At 44.3% G+C, this 20,979-nt stretch overlaps 1 protein-coding gene and 1 long non-coding RNA gene across 2 annotated transcripts in view; one reads left to right on the top strand and one right to left on the bottom strand.

Annotated features, from left to right (window-relative positions):
- CA10 (carbonic anhydrase 10) overlaps positions 1-20,979 on the top strand; it is a 498,325-nt gene that overhangs the window by 449,975 nt on the left and 27,371 nt on the right. The window lies entirely within an intron of this gene.
- Positions 5,538-9,115, bottom strand: LOC309851489. The gene is made up of 2 exons (XR_014304800.1): positions 8,873-9,115; positions 5,538-5,798 (listed from the first exon to the last, which is right to left on the bottom strand). It is a non-coding gene; the product is annotated as an uncharacterized lncRNA (long non-coding RNA).

The raw sequence follows: 20,979 nt of genomic DNA on the forward strand, positions 1-20,979 counted from the left end.
GAATATAGGCTATCTGGGGTCCACTATTGTTTCAAGCTTCTGGGTAAGCGCCGGGCTCTAGATTACACTCTGGCATTCAAATTCTAGCTCTTCAACTTATTAGCAAAATGAGGTATTGAACAAGCTGCTTGACTTCTTGAGGCCTGGGTTCCCCCCTCTATAAAATAGGGTTGATGGGAATGTTATTACCCAAATTCATAGGATTTATCAGGTGGATCAGGTAAGATGATGCTTGCCAAACACCAAGCACAGTGCCTGGCATATTGTAGGGAACCCATAAATGTTAGCTATATGACTGTACTAATTTAGGGACAGTAAGAGCAAATGACCCTCAACCCAGGTGTTAGTGACTCAAATGCAAAACCATGACTTAAACAATGGATTGCTAATGAGTCTTACAACTCTCCGTGCTATGATCCCATGTACACCAGCAATGAGCCATTTTGTGGTGGTGCTGGCCGTGGCAGTGGGTGTGTAGATCTCTGTGTGTGAGTATATGTATGAGGGGGGCGGCACAGGGTCAGGAAGGAAAGTGAGGCGGAATGGTAAATTATATTTGTGAGCACCTGTTGCTAGCCTGGCATGTGCTAAGTGTTTTACAGGCATCAAGTTATCGAATCCTTAAAATAATTAGAAAACTTAGGAGTATTATTCCCATCTCAAAGAGGAAGAAATTCAAGTTCAAAGAGGTTAATTCACTGGCCCTAAGTCACAGAGTTCATGCCAGGGCTAGAGTCAGATTTCCACCTCTTTCTACTCCTTTGAGGCTAAGGAGGGGAAATCACGACAAGGACACAGAAAGTCATCATCATTTAAAGCAGAGGGAAATCCACATTGTGGTAGAGGGAGAATTCAAAAAAACAAAGAGAGGAAAATCCAGAGAGCCAGCATGGAGGAGATGGCAGTTAGGAGGGGCTCTCAGTCTGCAGAAATGAGAGCTTAAAAAAGAAAAAAGCCATTCCAGGTGGAGACAGACAGCTTGAGCCCAGGCCAGACGTTGTAAAAACTCTGAGGCACGTGCAAGAAGAAGAAGGAATCCCTTGAAGAGAAGTTGTATGTTGTAGAGAAGTAGGCAAGAGGAGGCCAAAAACAGCAGGATCTGGCAGTGGAGGGCCCCGAAGGCTCACCAAGGTCTGGAGGCGGGAAGGAGGAGGCTACATTAGCACTTGGGAAAGTGAAGAGGCTGGAGGCCAGAGCTGACGGGGGAAGGGTTAGTGGTGTGTCTGGGGTGGCTTCCATCTCCTCCTTGAGGCTGACCCTGCACCAGGCCCACTCCCTCCAGCTTTAGAGGACAGGATGCCCAGCTCCTGGAGAACATGGGGGAGAATGGACCCCAGTGCCTTTGTCTCTGCAGCTGGCAATTAGGATAAACCTCCAGTGCACAAGGCCTTCACCCTGCAGGGATTCATCTCTTTGGCCAGTCCCTCCATCGGCTTGGCCATCCGAGTCCCAGAACATTTGCATCCACTTGGGGGATGTAGAGCTTAGCGGTCTGCATGTTGTCTTTGGCATCAGGCTCCAGGCCTTGCTCCATCCATGAATGACGGCGTGCCCTGCATTACTTAGCAGCCCTCTACCTCATCTGTGCATTGGAGGTAATGGTGTGGTCCTCATGCGCGAGGATTATGAGATAATGCATGTGAACTGGCTGGCACGGTCCCGGTTCCCACTAAGGGCTCAATAACATTCATTAATGTTGTCCTGGTTGCCGCTGTTACTCATTGAAACCTGGAAACCTGGGGGTAGTGTGCACATGACAGGCAGAGCCAGAGAAAGGCAGAGTTGAAATGGAGCTGCAAAATCACCCAGTCCCTTCTCAGGGCCCAGCAAAGGAAAGAGACCTCCCCAGGTTCCCGCGTGTGTGGGTGTCCCAGAGACTCGTCCAGGGACGTCCGAAGCAGGCAGAGCAACCGTACTAATGCCCAGGAAGCAGAGGCTGCTCCTGTGGGCCTCCCAGACCAGTTTGACTTATGGTTCCACCTTTTACCATTTTGGGGACCTCAAGCAAGTTATTCCACCCCCCACCCCGGACCTCAGTTTCCACACCTGTTAAATGGGAATAGCAGTTCCTGTTGTGACGTGACGTCTGTTACAGGAATGAGATGGAGTCTACAGGGTATTCCCGACCCTGCTGGCCTGTGAAACTCTCTGTACATGGCAGCTCCTTTCACTTGTTTTAAGTTGACCATCAGATGAGTTGAGGATGAGTGGAGAGACTTGGTCGGGCAGATGGGGCGGGGTTGCTACATGAGATGAAAGAAGCACCTTGAACAAAAGTCTAGGGAGAGGAAATAGACTATGTTTGGAAAATCGGAGACCTGAATTTGAGTCTAGGAACTACACTTGCCAGCTGAGTGGCTTTGGGTCCACAGTCTCCTGTCTGAACGTAGGCTTCAAAGCTTCCTGGGCTAATTCACAGCAGGGCTGGTATGTGAGTCCAGGATGGAAATGTACATGAGGAGCCAATGTGAATTAGGAAGCCCTCCATGGACTGGGAACTGCTTGAGGTCAAGACTTGGTTTCCATCTTGGAATCCCCACCCCAAGACAGTTCCCGGCACAGAGTGGGTGCTACCTCTCCAGGGATGTGACTGCATGAACCCCACTCCCCCTTGGGAATGTCCCAGACTCTAGTTGCACATGGGGCTTAAACCTTTCCCTTTGACCAACCTGGTTCTTCTGAAAACAACATTTGTCCTAGTAAATGATGGAGATCCCAGATGGAGCCATGATTTGGGGTCAAACCCTTCATGGAATGGTTGGGCCTAGCTTACAATACAAGATGGGGTGACATGGGCTCTGCCCCCAGAGATATTAGACCCAGTGATCTGCCAAGTAAAGCCAAGGTGCCCTCCCAGGCACACAGAGAGTCTGGGAATGGATGTTAGAAGTCTTAATATAGATTGCACACATGCCTCTTCCCAAATGTTGTCAGCAAAATGCTGTCTCTCTTCCCCTCCAAGAGTATATTTTGGGAGCCTAAGACAAGGGCACCATCTGGGCTCCCTGGCCATATAGTGGGGGTAATTCAGCTCCCTTCTTCTGTCCCCTTTTTCCTATGGTCAGCTCCAACCCACCCCTCTTCAACTGAATCAAAGGATCCTTCTGTAAAACAAGAGCCACCAGGATAGGAAGGAGCTGACTGTATCCTGCAAAGACTTGGTGTTGAATTATGATCAGACCACATAGGGGCACAGCAGGAAGGGTATGGCAACACAAGGTCATTTTTGCTTCACCCCTGGGACCCTGCAACCTTCATGAGGATGTATAGCACAGACACGTAGCATGGGAAGCCCATCATTACCCCCAACTTGCAGCTAAGGAAGCTGACTTTCCCAGCCATACCCTTCAGTCTTAGCAGTATCCCCACGCCAAACCCCTGTCTACACTCCAAGGTGTTTGTACTGGAGAGGTTGTTTGAAAATGTGTGGGAGGCATTTAGGTTTGTCACCATGATTGGTGGGGCCTACAAGCAATTAGTGGGAGGGAGGGGTACCAATGTTCTAAAGGCCTTGGAATGCATGAGATAGTCACACGCAATGAAGACTGGTCCAGAGCCCACTGAGCGCAGCTCTCTGATGATAAAACATTGCCTGGGTAGCAGAGGGAGGACTGACTTCTAGGACTGTATCAGCCTGGCCAATGGGCCCATCAGCCATTCATAATTTCTTCCTTCTTCTTCAATTGACATGTTTTTGTGGCTTCCTCCCTCCTGTGAGGCATGCGAGAACCCTCACAACAGACCCCATTATCCCCTGGCACTTAGCTTCTTGTAAATTGTAGCAATAGCCTGGAACCAATATGGCCATCCCTGTGTCATTCAAATTAGTTCCGGAATTATTGCTTTTATATTTTTTCTTAAAAGTAGTATTAGGGCTTTCTTGGTTGTTGAGTGGTTGCTTTTTGTTTTTGGGTTTTTGGTTTTTGTTTTGGGTTTGGGTTTGGGGTTTTGTGGGGTTTTTTGGTTTGTTTTTGTTTTTGTTTTTGTTTTTGTTTTGCATGGCAGGGATTGCTATTTGTTTTAGAGTGGTTGGCTAACCTTATCTTATTTCTTGGAATAAGCTAACACTTTTCTGTGTTTGCCAAAAGATGTTTTGTACTCATTACTCATCTCTTATTATCTTCCTGAATACTTTTTCTGATTTTTCAGAATCTTGTCTGAGGGTCTTCATTCCCTGTAATCTGGATTAATATGTTGTTCTTTGAATTCTTTTTTTTTTTTTTAAGAAAGAGAATCACAAAATAATTATCCATGCCTTTTACAATTAAAAAATGTAAACAGATATTCAAATTATTTTTAACTTGTCAAACACAGTGGTATGAGATCTGTTACAGAATTGGGGTGGTCTGAGTCCAGGGTTTGGAATGCTGGGCTCACTGAGAACCTAGATGGGTCTAACACCATAGTGAGGAAATGTGCTATAGTGAAAGTCTCCTTTACTTACAGACTTCTCTCCATCATTTTGGTTCAGTGATCTGTGCCAAAAGCAAATCTGATGTTATCGCCATTCTCCATCCTTTCATACACACCCTTTCCTTGGTCTTAAAACTTTTGATGATTTTCCTTTTTTCCTCGGTTAAAGGCAAAATTCTTATCAGGATCCCCAAGACTGGGTATGGGTGTGGTTCCTACCTTTTTTTCTCCTAGCTCACCTTTCCTTCTGGGCTCCAGTCACTTCTTTTTACCCATGCTTCCCTAGTGCCACAGGGCCTTTGTACATGTGCTTCCTTCTGCCTCTGAGACCTTCCCTCTTTTGATCACCTCATGTCCAGCACAGTGCTTGGGGCCCAGGAGGCACAGATGGTGATTATTGAATCACTCATTCAATACTTATTCATTGAGTGAATGAATGAAAACATGAGAGTCAGCTCTCAGGTTTGGAATATTTTGCTGTGTTTGGCTTTGATTGCGTTTAAGTCTAAACACTCTCAAACCAGAGGTCACAGACTGGCAGCCAGGAAGCCCAGAGACTGTTCCTGACTTACACACAGGTATTCTTTGACCTTGGCCCCCTTCTGTTGTCAACCTGCCTGGCCCTCTGGAGTCATTCCACCTGCAACCACAGGCTGACACATGCTGTCTCCTGCAACTTTCACTTAAATATTTCACAAAAGCTTTCATTTAAACATTTCAAATAAATATTTGGTTTCAGTTTTATGTGACTTAATTGACTTTGACAGAAACTCAGGAGGCAACAGCCCTCACCTCCCATCCAGGTGCATTTTTTAGAAAAAAATCACAAAATCCTGTCCTTGACATCTCCATGTTTTCCAGATAAATACCCCGAGGTTTAAAAGGGAACAGGGACCCACCCAACTACTGAGGGGGCAGAACTGTCCTCTAAAACCCAGTCCCCTTGACTGCTAGCTGGGGGCTTTCTCTACTCCCCATCCCCAAAGTCAGTCATGTGGACTGTACTTATGTATATTTAATGGCTTTGAAAGTACACGTATCTAGTTAAGTATTACACTTTATGCAATTAATGTGTGCAAAATAAAGCCTCATTTTGGAACAATTTCATCCAAATTGCTCCACGATTTGATTTATAAGAGGAGGAAAAAACCCTCCTCTCTTATTTAATAGATGTTGTTTCGATTTCCATTAATACGACAGGCAAGAGAGTACTCCTCAAAGGTAACTCTTCTGAATTAGCACTGACTGAACACGGGGGCTTTGCAAGAGGATCTCATCTTCTCTTCCTCCGTGATGGCTTGTTTACAGCCTCTGCAGAAAGCACATGGGACCGAACGATGTGTCATCCAAGTCTTTTTAGAGTTACTTGCTGACAGAGTTGGAATCTGGGAAAAAGAAGGGCTTTTACTCTTGGCTCAGTGGTTCTTTTGCTCTGGTCGAACCTGGAGCAACAGGTTCTGCCCCCGTAATGTGCCTAATTTAACCTTTGTTAATCTTACTATTCTCCACATGAGCTTTTATTCTTCCAAAGACGTCGTCCCAGTAATCCCCACCTCCCCACCCCAGCTACTACTGCCGCCAGGATGCCTGTAGACATCATTCCTTGCAGTCCTGAAATGACTGAGTCCTCCCTTGTTCAGGATCAAAAGGAAATATCTCTGTGGAGGATTTTCATACATGCATTTCTTCCCTCAAGTATCTAAGTACATAGAATACTCCAGGCACTGTCCCACATGCTGAAAATCCACCCAGATGTATAATCCATTATTTTTTCAAATCCTTCCCCAAAGCCTAGAAGGCACAAGTGACTGGCATCATGTTACAGATCAGGAAGCTAAGACAGAAAAATATTAGTTCACCAAGCCAGTAAGGCACAGAGCTTGGACCCCAGGGACTAGAACTTGAGATTCTGAGGTCCTCACACCATCCAATTACTAAGGAGAGTTTGGTCACTCCTCTGTTTTGCACTGATGTGAGGTTGGCTGGTCCCAGGACCGACTGCGAAGTGGAGCTCAGAAGTCTTTTGGGTCAAGCCCTTGGCATGCACCTGCTGCAGGGCCCCTAGTAATGGTCATTGCCTGTGGATATTTGACAGATCATGTGTCTCTACTGTTGAATTATATCTAAACTAGCGAATTCGTGAACATCTACAAATCACGGTGGGTGATTAGAAACCTTCACTCTGGTCCCCTGAAACATCATTCACACTGTGTTGTGGGTGGTGGCCCCAAGCAGTAGAGAAGGAAGTTTTCAGAGCCTGACTCAGTCTCCCATGGACGTGCTTTGGCCCGCACCATCACGTGATCATACAGAGGCTGCTTCCTTGTCCACACCCGGAGATCAGACCTCAAGCAAAGATATCCTGGCCCTCAGGTTGAAACACTAGACTCTTCTTTTTTAAGTTTAAAAATGAAGTCATTTTAAGCAGGACAATAAAACAGAAGTAATGTTAACAGTTTCTATGGTATCTAAGAGACGTAAGACCAGCAATCCCATCAGAGAAGTCAGAAAACTCAACTGTTAAAGCCATGTTCTTGGGCCAAGAGGAGAACTAACTCCACTAAAATGGGTGTTACTTTGGTATAGGGGTGACTGAAATGTAGGTCATCCTTCCTGAAAAATGTTCATGGTTCTTTTCTCCCCTCTCTTCATTCAACCAAGTGTCAACAAGTTCAATAACCAAATTCAACCAAGTTCAACCACACTGGAAGATTTTTTTCCCACTGCTGATTCTTGATTCCTGATATGAACCTTACTTGATCATAATAAAATAATAAAATAAAGTACCTAAGATAAAAATATAGAGTAAGATAATCCTACAAATAATTTTTACCATAATATTGTTTTCTAGTAACTAGTATTTGTTTAGGCTTCTTGCATATAAGAATGTAAGAGACAGTAGCTTGGCTGCCCCTTAAAAGTCTTATGGAACATACTTATAAACCTATTCTGGCCAAGGCTTTTCTGTGGGCACTAGAAGTTGAAAAGAGATTCCTTAAGAAATTAAAAATAGAGCTTCCCTATGACCCTGCAATTGCACTGTTGGGTATTTACCCCAAAGATACAGATGTAGTGAAAAGAAGGGCCATCTGTACCCCCAATGTTCAGAGCAGCAATGGCCACAGTTGGCAAACTGTGGGAAGAACCAAGATGCCCTTCAGTGGATGAATAGATAAAGAAGATATGGTCCATATATACAATGGAATATTATGCCTCCATCAAGAAAGGATGAATATCCAACTTTTGTGTCAGTATGGATGGGAACTGGAAGAGATTATGCTGAGTGAAATAAGTCAAGCAGAGAGAGTCAATTATCATATGGTCTCACTTATTTGTGGAGCATAAGGAATAACACGGAGGACATTGGGAGATGGAGAGGAAAAGTGAGATGGGGGAAGCTGGACAGGGAGATGAAGGAGAGACTGTGGACTCTGAGAAACAAACTGAGGGTTTTGGAGAGGAGGAGGGTGAGGCATTGGGTGAGCCTGGTAGTGGGTATTAAGGAGGGCACGTACTGCATGGAGCACTGGGTGTGGTGCATAAACAATGAATTCTGGAACATTGAAAAGAAATTTTAAAAAATAAAAATTTTTTTAAAATTTAAAAAAGGTTCTTATCTTAACCAAAGGAACTATGTAACATGTCCCTACAATAATTAGAAGAAAGCGATCTAATACTACTTATGTAGGCTCTGGAGTTCCTTATTCAAGAAACATGGAACAAAACAGAACATGGGTTTTCATCCCAGAGATGGGCTCTTCCACAAGGACGACCATGATGCTGAGAGGCAGTGCACACATAATGGTGACAATGAGTCCCGGCACATCTGCAATTTTCATCATATGAACTTCAGAAAGGACTGACAGAATCTTCTTGGCAACAGATGACAGGAAGATAAAGTAAGATACAAAAATGAATAATAGACTAACCTTGTCTTCAAGAAATACAGTCTTCAAGTGTTCACAGCCGGGCTCTGCTATAATCTATGGAATGTCACAGGTCACTTCATCCTTCCAGGATTCTCCTGTCCCTTTTCTGAGCCCCAGCAGCCAGATGTGTCTAATAGTAATAAACCAAACCTCCAATTTAATGAGCATTTGTTTTGTGCCAGGCACAGCTGCTAAACCCGCTTTATCTCATTGATACACTAAAGCTCGTTGATATGTTTTAGCTTATTTAATCATCCCGATACTTTAGATAAGGTTACACTGGAGTCGTGTGAAGAAATTGAGGCTCAAAGAGACTGAATAACCCAGGACTTGAACCCAGGACATTTGACTTCAGAGCCAGTGAATGAGCCTCACCCGTGACCTTTGCTGGGATGCATCTGATGTCATGGGAGCAGAGGCAGGAAGTAGCCGGATGCTGGGGAGGGACCAGAGCAGTGAAGTGAGGGTAGCAAGGGGCAGAGCTTTCATTAAAATCAGCCAAGGTCTGCAGACAAACCTGCAGACCTCACCTTTCCATCCTGGAAGGCAGCAGCCCCTGCCTAACATTCTGGGAGGATCTGGACCTCATTAGAAGAGGACATCTGGCCTCAGCTTTCTGCAGCTTCTTCCATGAGCGCTGGAAAGGACACAGATGCTTTGGAAAAAGGATCGTAGGAAGACTTTGGCTTCTAGAAATGGCTATTTCAAAATGTTTCGGGGGTGGGGGGGGGGGAGAAAAGCATCAGGGAACAGCCCAACTCGGTGGTTCTTGAAAAATGTGTGAGAAATACGTCTCTTCAGAAGAGAGAATGCTCCAGAAGATTCTTAGAATGCAGTTTGTTTTGTGACAAGAGATTTCAAACCCAGAAACCAGTAAGAAGGAAAGCGTGTCCAATCTTTGCATTGTGGAAGGAAAAAGAAGGAACATTTGGAACTTCCTCTCCTCTGTGTGATACTTTGTATGTGTCACCACATTTATTTGTGTGTCTGACTATGCCCTGCCTAATTCCTGAAAGACCATGTGGTGGTGGTTTTGGTTTTATTCTCTCAACAATCCTTAGGGACATTCCCATATCACAGATGAAGAAAATAAGCCCCAGAGGGGCTTGACAACTAGCCCGGGATTATCTGGACAGAAGAGATATTTGGCTGGATTCAAAGCAATGGCTTTTCCAGCAGCCTCCTGCATCTAAACAGACCCCTCTACACGTGTGCCAATGGTCGTGCAACTCAGTGAAAAATACCAGGCTTTAAAAATCCAGGTTTTGTTATCTTCAGGAGATGGGGAGGAATACCATATTTCACTCTGGTTTTATAGGTTGCTGTGATCGCTGGCCCATATTCGGGGGTCTTTAGTCAATGAAATTAAAGGCACTTCTCTTTATCTTAAGCTGTAATTGCATTCCATGTCTTAAAAGGGGGGAAATGATCAGTCACCAGGCAGACCGGAGATAATTGCTGAACTCCAGGGCCAGAACGTGGCAGTTGGTAGATATGAAACCGCCTTCTCCTCCACAGACTGTGTGTGCTCTTACGCGTAAAGACGAGCTTGTTAATGATGCTCTATAAATACGTTCTAGCTTATAATTGTTGTTCCAGCAACCACTGTTGAAATGGGATCCGCCCTCAGATCTAAAACTCCTTTCCTTGCCTCTTTCCTTTCTTGTGGGGAGAAAAGGTGTGTACGCTCCAAAGCAAAGCAGAGCAGAGTCCCCTGGCTGTGTGATATCCGAAGAGTTGTTTAACCTCTCTGTGCCTTTTTGTTTCATCATTGGCCTAGGTCAGGAACAAATGGGGTAGTCGAATATAGGTTGCTCATCTCTGGATGCCTGGGATCTGACATACAACAGGTGGCGCTTGTTTCTTGACTTCAGTCAGACTCTCCCAGAGTTGAATCTGCCCTTGAGAAGTTTAAACAACTGTAGAAAAGTGACAGAGGTAATCCTCATTTAAAGGGAGGGAGAGGTTAATATTTCTATTCCTTCAATATGTATTTTCTTCCTATCTCCATAGAACACTTACGGGATAATGTATGTTCCTGAAGTTTTGTATTCATCTCTCAACTTTAGACTAGCAGGGTTGGCAAACCACAGCCTGCTGCCTGTTTTTGTGCATAGACTTTTGTGGGAACCCAGAGATGCCCATTCCTTTCTGTCTTGTCTGTGTCCACCTTTCATACCAAGGCAGACTTCAAGAGTTGTGACAGAGAGCCTAGAACCTACATAGCTGAATTTATTCACTTTCTGACTCTGGGGGAAATCTGCCAATCTCTCAATTATAGTACGAGCCACCAGGGATATGTTTCTCGTTAAAAGCTCTCAATGTGAGACAGGAATCCATTAGAATCCTAGAGGAGAACATAGGCAGTAACCTCTTCGATATCAGCCACAGCAACTTCTTTTAAGATATGTTTCCAAAGGCAAAGGAAACAAAAGCAAAAATGAACTTTTGGGACTTCATCAGGATCAAAAGCTTCTGCTCAGCAAAGGAAACAGTCAACAAAACAAAGAGGCAACACATGGAATGGGAGAAAATATTTGCAAATGACAGTACAGACAAAAGGTTGACATCCAGGATCTATAAAGAACTCCTCAAACTCAACACACACAAAACAGATAATCATATCAAAAAATGGGCAGAATATATGAACAGACACTTCCCCAATGAAGACATACAAATGGCTATCAGACACATGAAAAAATGCTCATCATCACTAGCCATCAGAGAGATTCAAATTAAAACCACATTGAGACACCACTTTACACCAGTTAGAATGGCCAAAATTAGCAAGACAGGAAACAAAATGTGTTGGAGAGGGTGTGGAGAAAGGGGAACCCTCTTACACTGTTGGTGGGAATGCAAGTTGGTGTAGCCACTTTGGAGAACAGTGTGGAGATTCAAGAAATTAAAAATAGAGCTTCCTTATGACCCTGCAATTGTACTACTGGGTATTTACCCCAAAGATACAGATGTAGTGAAAACAAGGGCCATCTGTACCCCAATGTTTATAGCGCAATGGCCACAGTCACCAAACTGTGGAAAGAATCAAGATGCCCTTCAATGGATGAATGAATGGATAAGGAAGATGTGGTCCATATACACTATGGAGTATTATGCCTCCATCAGAAAGGATGAATACCCAACTTTTGTAGCAACATGGATGGGACTAGAAGAGATTATGCTGAATGAAATAAGTCAAGCAGAGAGAGTCAATTATCGTATGGTTTTGCTTATTTGTGGAGCATAACAAATAACATGGAGGACACGGGGAGATGGAGAGGAGAAGGGGTTTGAGGGAAATTGGAAGGGGAGGTGAACCATTAGAGGCTATGGACTCTGAAAAACAACCTTAGGGTCTCAAAGGGGCAGGGGGTGGGAGGTTGGGGTAACAAGGTGGTGGGTGTTAGGGAGGGCATGTATTGCATGGAGCACTGGGTGTGGTGCAAAAACAATGAATACTGTTACGCTGAGAAGAAATTAAAAAAAAAAATAAAAACTCACCTCTTCTGGTGCCTGGAACATGGGGTACTCCATATGAGTCTGGACAGGACAAGAGAAATTGGAAAATGATCCGGGTTCTGAACAGGCAATATTTCGCTCAAGCTTCCTTGGGAGAACAGGCTCGAAGTGATGACCCAGAAGAGCCGGGTGCATGCACCTACCCCTTCTTCCTGCAGGAGCTGAAGGCTCTGTTATCGGTCACTTGGTTAGTCATCCTGAAGAGCTAATTACTGAGTGCTTGCAAAATGCAAGGCCCTGGGCTCAACGCTTTATATATTTTGTCTCATAAAATCATCACCACAGTTCTGTGAAGTAGTTAATAATATTGTCCCTGTTTGTAAATGAGAGGCCAGCTTTGCCCAAGGGTACCCCGTGGTGCGTTCCCATTAGAGATTCTCTCTTTAGGATTCCAGGCTGTTCCTTTACCAGCTCAGCCAATTGCCTTGCTCTCCCTGCCCCTCGGGGACATCACATATTACTGTATTTCTGCCAGCCTGTGTGGCTTCACTCATTCACTTAACAATTGTTTCTATGTTGCTATAGCTAATACATGCCAGGCTCTGTGCTGGGCATGGGGACATCACAAGTACCCATCAGATACGCCCCTTGCCTAAATGAAGCTTAAAGTCAGCATAGTGGTGACTTTAATCAATCAAAATCAATCAAAAATGGCAAGCATTAACCAATCACACAATGAATTAAAACAGAACTGTGAAACAGAACTGGAAAGGCACTGGATGCCATGAAGGTGGGTCATGGTCATCTCTCTCAAGAGGTGACCCTTGAGCTTAGAGCTAAAGGAGTTTGTAAATAAAAGGCAGGCACAGAGGGGAGGGAAGGGCATCCTAGGCAGAAGGAAGAGTATATGCGTAGGTTTTAGGGAAGGAGGCAGCATGGTGCGTAAGGAAACTGAAATTCTGGCCACACTGTGGCCAGAGCTCATGAAACAAGCAGACATGGTGGGAAATGCCAGAGGCCACACAAGGCTTGTGCCCAGATCTGGGTCTCTTTCTCCATCTCCGAAGCAACAGGAAGGCACTGAGGTAGGTGTCTAAGCAGGGAATGCCGTGTATGTGGTATTTCACGACCAGGCGGCTCTTTCCCGAGTTCACTAAGGGGCTCCCGCTAATGGAGCATCTGCCTGGGAAAACCAAACTTAGGTGTCTACAGAAGGGTCTGAGGACACAGCTGGACACTCTACTGAGGCATGAAGGGTAAGCAAGCAGCAGCCTGGCACGTGCCCATGAATCACTTCATTACTGCCAAGTGTGAACTCGGTATGAGCACTTTGCACCACACAGTGCTCTCCACCCAACCAATGGCAAGGATAGCTTGTGGTCGACTGGAAGCTTGCTTGCGATAATTCTGTACATGTAGTAAAGATGAGTACTTCTCCATCAGCTTGGGAGCTGAGTTACTTGTCACCAAAGACCAACATTTGTCAGGCTCCTCACTTTCATGATGGGACACAGAAGCTTCGCCTGTGGTCCTGAGATACAGTTATAAACATGATTCTCCATCACCCTTAGAATGGAATCCGGACCCCTTAGCTTGGCCTTCCAGGCTCTCCATGGTCTGGCCCTGTCTCCCTGTTTGACTTCGACCCACACTACTCTCCTTCACTTAGTAGTTGCTCAGTAAACACCTGTCAAATGAACAGATGTACGATTGACTGTTTGATCTTGGGCAAGCCCCTCTCTGGTTTCAGTTTCTTCATTTATCAAAGAAGTGGCTGGCCTGGGTTTCCCTTGAGGCCCCTCCCTGGATGAAGAATCCACAGGATGCAGAACTGGGATTCGCTCGACAAACATTGCCAATATCTCCTCCAAGCAAGTCCCATAACAGGTACAAGGGAGAGGATATGATACAAGATACCCCTGCCCTTGAGATGTTTATTCAAAGGTAGAGAAAAGAATAACTTCCCAAAGAATATCATGGTGCACGAGTGTGAGTAGAGTATGAACTCTACTGACATAGGAACTAGGGCAATTCCAACTGTTTCCACTCCCTAGAACAAAGCATCTCTCAGAGGCCCAGTGTCCCCATGACTCAGATGGACAGCATGGCACAACTCGTGGAATTCTGTGAGGGTTCAATGAGTTGATGTTCCTGCTGACATTGCATCTGGCACAAATAAGTGTGCATCCAATGTTGGTAATGATGATCAACAAATGACAATGGTGACTAATGTCAACAATGACATTCAGCACCCATGCGATGGTACCAGTTGTCTAGGACTTACACCTGTCCTGATCGCTCAGTACCCCTGCCATCCCAGCTGTGAGATATTTGAACCCTGCCCCTGGACAAGAGCGCTATGGAGCAGAGAGGAGCTACATTCGATGTTCAAGGCCAATGATTCATGGAAGATGTCCTAGGGAAAACAAGACCAGAACTGAGCTGTAAGGTAAAGAAGAGGAGGCAAGATCTCCCCTGTCTCCCCTCTTCCCTGGGAAATCTTTCAAAAACATACATCGGATCAACTGATTTCTTCCTCTGACTTCCTGTTGTGCTTGGAATAAAGTCAAAGCTCCTTACCATAGTTTGCAAAGCCCCCCATGACCTGGTACCATCTTGAGCCACCTACATCTTTCCCCAGCCATGCTCAGCCATTTGTCCCTACCCCTTTGCAGAGGCTATGCTCTCTGCCAGTGTCCTGCCTCCTTCCAGTCTTCCACGCCCAGCTCCTTTTCATCATCAGAATGCAGCTCAGATATCCATCACCTCTGCGGACAGATCTTCACCTACTAACTATACACTACCTGACCTTGTTCCTACTCCCACATGCCCTGCCTCCATGCCCTGCCTCCACCCCTCCCCCCGCTATGCCATTCACTTTGCAGGCCAAAGTCTTGTATGTTTCCTCAAAGCTCTGGATGCTCTCTGAAATGACCTCTAGGAGGTCAAGGACTTCATCAGTCTTATACAGCTGGCCCCGGCACGTAGCTGGCCCTCCAAGATCTCTTGAACAAGTGTAATCCAGGTGTCTGCAAGGGATCCAGTGACACAGCAGGTTCTAAGGTGAGAACACAAGGTTCAAGCCAGCACCACACAAGGAAGATTCACATCAGGTCATGAAGGACATTAGTATGGAGAATGTGCTAGATCCTGGTGTCCAGCTCTGAGCCCCATCTGAGCATCATGAAAAAGCCAACAGTATCTTACTTCTTCCTTAAAGACAACTATGTCTCAGTCTTGCATGTCCAGAAAGCCCCTCATTGAGGGCACCTATCTAAATTAATAAGAAGTCAAGATTATAAAATAATTTCTTGTAATCCAGGGTTAGCTCTTTCACATGATAATTCCAATGAGGCTGGCAGAAGCTCTTGGGGCAGCTCTTTAATGAATAACTAAACTTGATGCTTAATTACCATATCAGGATTAGCGTGTAGAGAGTTTGCTTTTGTGAGCACTTTGCCCATTGGCCCTCTGCCCTCTGAAGTTGCCTTGCTCTTGCTCAGAGGCCAAACATCCACTTACTGTCACCTCTTTCATGTCAGACACTGATCCCCTCGAGTGAGCAACAAAGTTGAGGCTCAAACTACATCTCTGTGCTCATTCAAGTTATTAAAAATTCTGAATGTGTAGGATGGGGATTTTAAAATATTGCCTATAACTGGTGAAGAGTTACCCATATACATCACTTTCAGAACTCTCCTACCAATCTGATACTTTCTTCCTAGCAGGATATGATTTGTACATGGCTGTCTCCCCCCACAAATTCATAGTAGAACAAGCAGCAGACCCTCTTCCGCTAGACCCACCCACCCACACCAGGCACATTGTGTGTGGTTAGTGGGCGTTGGATCAGCACCACTGTGCCCGGCTGGGGAGGAACAAAGCATCAGCTGCAGGAACTATAATTGCCACTCAAGGGACCTGGAAGTTAGGGAGAGAAGCAGCTCTTTTTCATAGTTAAGCCCTGCATGGACTGTGCAGGCCCCATGCATCTTCTGCTCTTGCCTTTGATGCCAAAATTGTGTTGTAACAGGTGGAACAAGAAGCCCGGCCACTGCCAAGATGCTTCATAGGGTCTTCTGGGGCTCCTAACTGTCCCGAGGCCTGGGGGCTCGCTTGGTGCACACTCTTCCCGACTCTTGCCAAACATGCATATTCTGTGGTTTTCCTACAAAACACTGTCCACCTTAATGGTCACCTCCTGAAACGACACCCTCCCTACCTCCAGGCTCTGCAGGCTTGAATCTGCCTTCTGGTAGCCCATGCTGATCATCTTACCCTCTGCTCAAAACCCTTCCATAGCTCTTGTTCTAGGCTTCCTATGATGTGGGCTCAGCCTATCTTCCATGATACCTGTACCCCTCAACCCAGCCTACCTAAACCAGAAGAGCAGGGAACAGCCAGACCAGACAGGGCTCTCTGCTAACCAACCAAGAGTATCTGTGAAAACAGAACCTCTCAAAGTTTAATCTGCATTCAGATCACAGAGAATTTTTTTTTTTTAATGCAGATCTTCATTCAGGAGATGGAGAGTAGGGCTCAAGATTCTACGTGTCTAACAGGTTCCCTTCCAGATGCTATGGTGGCTGCTGATCCCTGTACTGTGCATTGAGTAGAAAAGTACCATGGGTCTTTTTAACGTCTAATGTGTGAGCCTTGGGAGAGGGATGACGTTGTATTCCAAATTGCTTTATTTTAAGATTATATTAAGTCTATAAAATCACCATTTTGGTAAATCAAAAAGTCAATCTCATACGGTTTGACCCTCAGGTAAGAAGCAGGCCATCTGTAACTCCCAATGAAAACCCAAGCTCATGAGATCAAACCCCTAGCCAACTTGTCCTGTAACAAAGAGGAGGCAAGTCATCAGATCAGAATTCTCAGTGTGCCAACTCAAGCCTCAAGCAGAGCACAGCCTCACCCTTCTGCTTGCCAGCCCCTTTGTCATAGTCCCTGGACCTTGCAGAAAGCCACCCTGTGGGTCACCTGGTGGCTCAAGAGACTTTGTCCTGCATTTTTCAGTCATGCAAGTTGGAGAGAAGCACCACGCCACTGGAACACCTTCCAGTCCCCAGCTCTCCAATGCCTGATTCTCAGAACATGCTGAAATTTCCACGAATTCCTTGCAACACTGGCCCATCCCCAGGTGGTTTTGTAGGTCACCTGGTGGGAAGATCTTAGCAGATGGCAGGGTGTGTTTGGATTCTCATTAAGAAGCTTACTCAACACTGAAGGGAGGTGTGGCAGGTCCCCCGCAGCTCCTGCTTCTTCTACACATCAACGATTCCCCACCCGCAGATAGCGCGGGCTGGGTGTGGGGGCAGGTGGGAGGGAGGAGGGTGGGAGGGAGGCAAATGATCAGCCTAGGCCTGAAAAACCTGCCTGATCTGCTCTGTGCAGGCAAAGGAGAGTTGCCAGTCCCTGCCTGTGGTTGCCTTTCTGATTGCAGAAGAGCTGCTGTAGGACCATCTGCCACCGTTGGCAAAACGCACAAGAAGTGAAAAAGCAATAAGCAAATAGGGTATTTCAAGACCAGCAACACCATGCTCCCTCCATGAAAGGCTCTAATGACTCAAGATGCTCAGCGTATTCTCAGATCCAAGTTTCCATCCACCTGACTGGGCACTGATGGGATGTGGGTGTTCATTGATTGTGTTGCCCTGGCTTGCCGCTCCAGCTGCCCGCTGGCTGGGGAGCATTTGACAAATCTCGGTGCCCTGTTCCCACTCCAAATCGATGAAATTAGAATTGGGGGAGCAGGCACAGGTGGGTATTAGAAGCACCCAGGGGATTTAAATGCACAGTGAAGGTTGCAAACCACTGTATCAGAGGTGGGTTTTTTTTTTTTTTTTCAAAGATCAAAGAAAATCGCTTTCTAAAAAAATCATTGACTTTCTCGGCTTCTAAAACTTTACCTCCTTTTTTTAATGCAATAGAGGATATTGATAATAATACACTTAGACTTTTTCAGAGTCATAAATCACTTTTACAGGTGCTGTCTTATTAGATCCTCCAATCAGCCTGTGGAAAGTGCTCACACCGCTACAGAAAGATATATGCTGAGCTTGATGTGACATTGTTTACAAGACAGAAGAAAAAAAAAAACTGAAAGCCAGTGAGAGGGTGCTTAAATGTGTCACCAGGCATTCATGTGACAGGAAATTCTCCAGCTATTATAAAAACTTAGGTAGCTCTATACACACTGGCTTTGAGAGATAGCCACCAACTAGTTTTACATTTTTAAAAAATCAAGTTCAGAGTCATAATTATAAACATTCCATTGTTACCGAGTTGTTGCATTCTTTATTTTTTGCCAACTTTTCAAGATTTCTTCAACATATAAAAATTGTGTATGTGTAAGGTGTACAACTTGATGTTTTGACACATGAGTAAAATGTGAAAAGATTACCACAGTCAAGCTAAATAACACATCCTTCACCTCTACATAGTTACTCTTGCATGTGTGTCAAGAGGATTTAATTTAAGATCTGTGGGTTTTGGAGGGGAGAGAGGTAGGAGGTTGGGTGAGCCTGGTGGTGGGTATTGTGGAGGGCACGTATTGCATGTACCACTGGGTGTGGTGCAGAAACAATGAATTCTGAACACTGGAAAGACATTTAAAAAAAAAAAAAGATTGGTGCTCTTAGCAAATTTCAAGTAGGCAATACAGTATTGCGAACGAGCATCATCATGCCATACTCAGAGCCCCTGAACTCATGTCTCTTATGCAACTGAAACTTTGTACCCTTTGACCAACATCCCATTTCTGTTTCCCTGTAGCCCCTGACAACCACCAAGCTATACTTTGTTTCTCTTGAGTTTCACTGTTTGAGATTCTATACATAAGTGGGATCCTACAATAGTCTCTTTCTGGCTCATTTCACTTCCCATGATGTCCCCCTGTTTCATCCAGGTTGTCACAGATGGCAGGATTTCCTTCATTGTGTGGGTGAATAATATCCCATCTTATTTTTCTTTACATATTTTCTTTATCCATTCATTCATCAACAGAAACTTGGGTTATTTCCATGTCTTGGCTAATGTGAATAATGCTGTGATGAACATGGGACTGCCAAGGTCTCTCTCTGAGATCCAAATTCATTTGCTTTGGATACATACCCAGTAGTGGAATCACTGAATCATATGGCGGTCCTATTTTTAATTTTTTTGAGGGCCCTCCTTAGTATTTTCCATAATGGTAACATACCAGTTTACTTTTCTACCAATAGTGTCCAAGGGCTCTCTTTTCTCTACGTCCTCACCAACACTTACAATCTCTTGTCTTTTTTTATAATAGTCCTTCTAACAAGTGTATGGCGATATTTCATTGTGATTTTGATTTGCATTTCCCTGATGGCTTGTGTTGTTGAGCACCTTTCCACGTACCTATTGACCATTTATATGTCTTATTTTGAGAAATATCAATTCACATCCTTTGCCCATGTTTAACTGGGTTATTTGGGTTTTTGCTGTTGAGTTGTATGAGCTCCCTATGTATTTTGGATATGGACCTTTTTTAGCTACATGGCTTACAAACATTTCCTTCCACTCTGTAGGTTGCCTTTTCACTGTTTTGTTTCCTTTGCCATGCAGAAGCTGTTCAGATACGGTCCCACTTGCCTACTTTTGCTTTTATTGCCTGTACTTTTTGCTGTCATGACTGAAAAGCCATCGCCAAGACCAATGAATGTCAAGAAGTTTTCCCCTCCATTTTCTTCTACTATTTTACAGCTTCAGGTCTTATAAATAAGTCTTTAATCCAGTTTAAGTTAATTTTTTTATATGACATGAGATAAGGGTTCAATTTCATTTTCCTCCAGGGAATACCCAGCTTTCCCCACATCCTTTATTGAAGAGACTATCCTTTGCCCATTGTGTATTCTTGGCATCCTTGTCAAAGATCAGTTGACCATAAGTGTACAGATTTATTTCTGGATCCTGCTTTCTGTTCCATTGGTCTATATGTATGTTTTTATGTATCATACTTTTTTCTATTACTATAGCTTTGACCTATATTGTGGAACCAGGAAGCTTTGCTGTTATTCAAGATTGATTTGAGGGGCTCCTGGGTGGCTCAGTGGGTTAAAGCCAATGCCTTCAGCTCAGGTCATGATCTCAGGGTCCTGGGATCGAGTCCTGCCTCGGGCTCTCTGCTCAGCAGGGAGCCTGCTTCCTCCTCTCTCTCTGCCCGCCTCTCTGCCTACTTGTGATCTCCGTCTGTCAAATAAATAAATAAAATATTTTTAAACATAAATAAATAAATAAATAAAAGATGGATTTGACTAAGAGTCGTTTGTGGTTCCATATTAATTTTAGGAATTTTTTTCTATTTTTATAAAGAATGCCATTGGAATTCAGATAGGGATTGAGCTGAATAGCAGTAGTATGAACATTTTAACAGTATTAATTTTTCCAACCCATGATAATGGGATGTCTTTCCATTTACCTATTTCTTTAATTTCTTTCATCAATGTTTAATAGTTTTCAGTGTACAAATCTTTCATTTGCTTGGTTAAGATTATTCCTAAGTACCGCTGACCCTTGAACAATGCAAGAGCTAGGGGCACCAACACCCCCCCCCCATACAGTCAGAAATTCCTGTTTAACTTTTAACTTCACAAAAATTTGATTACTAATAGCCTACGTTGACCAAAAGCCTTACTGATAACATAGTCAATTAATACACATTTTGTACACTACTGTATTCTACAATAAAATAATCTAAAGAAAAGAAAGTGCTATTAAGAAAATCATGTGGACTCTGAGAAACAAACTGAGGGTTTTGGAGGAGAGAGGGGTGGGGGGCAAGGTGAGCCTGGTGGGTATTAAGGAGGGGACGTATTGCATGGAGCACTGGGTGTGGCTCATGAACAATGAACACTCTTGGAACACTGAAAAAATAAAATTAAATTAAATAAATAAAATCATAAGAGAAAATACCTTCACAATATTGTACTGTATGTATCAAAAAAAATAATCTGCATGTAAGCAGACCAGCTCAGTTCAAGCCTGTGTTGTTCAAGGTCAATTGTACTTTATTCCTTTTGTTGCAATTGTGAATGAGATTGACTTTATTCATTTCATTTTCAGATAGTTCCTTGTTAGTATATAGAAGTGCCATCAATTTTGGCATACGGAGTATGTATCCTTCAACTGTACTGAACTCATTCATTAGTGC

This window comes from Mustela nivalis (assembly GCF_964662115.1).
Source record: "Mustela nivalis genome assembly, chromosome: 17".
Taxonomy (NCBI): domain Eukaryota; kingdom Metazoa; phylum Chordata; class Mammalia; order Carnivora; family Mustelidae; genus Mustela; species Mustela nivalis.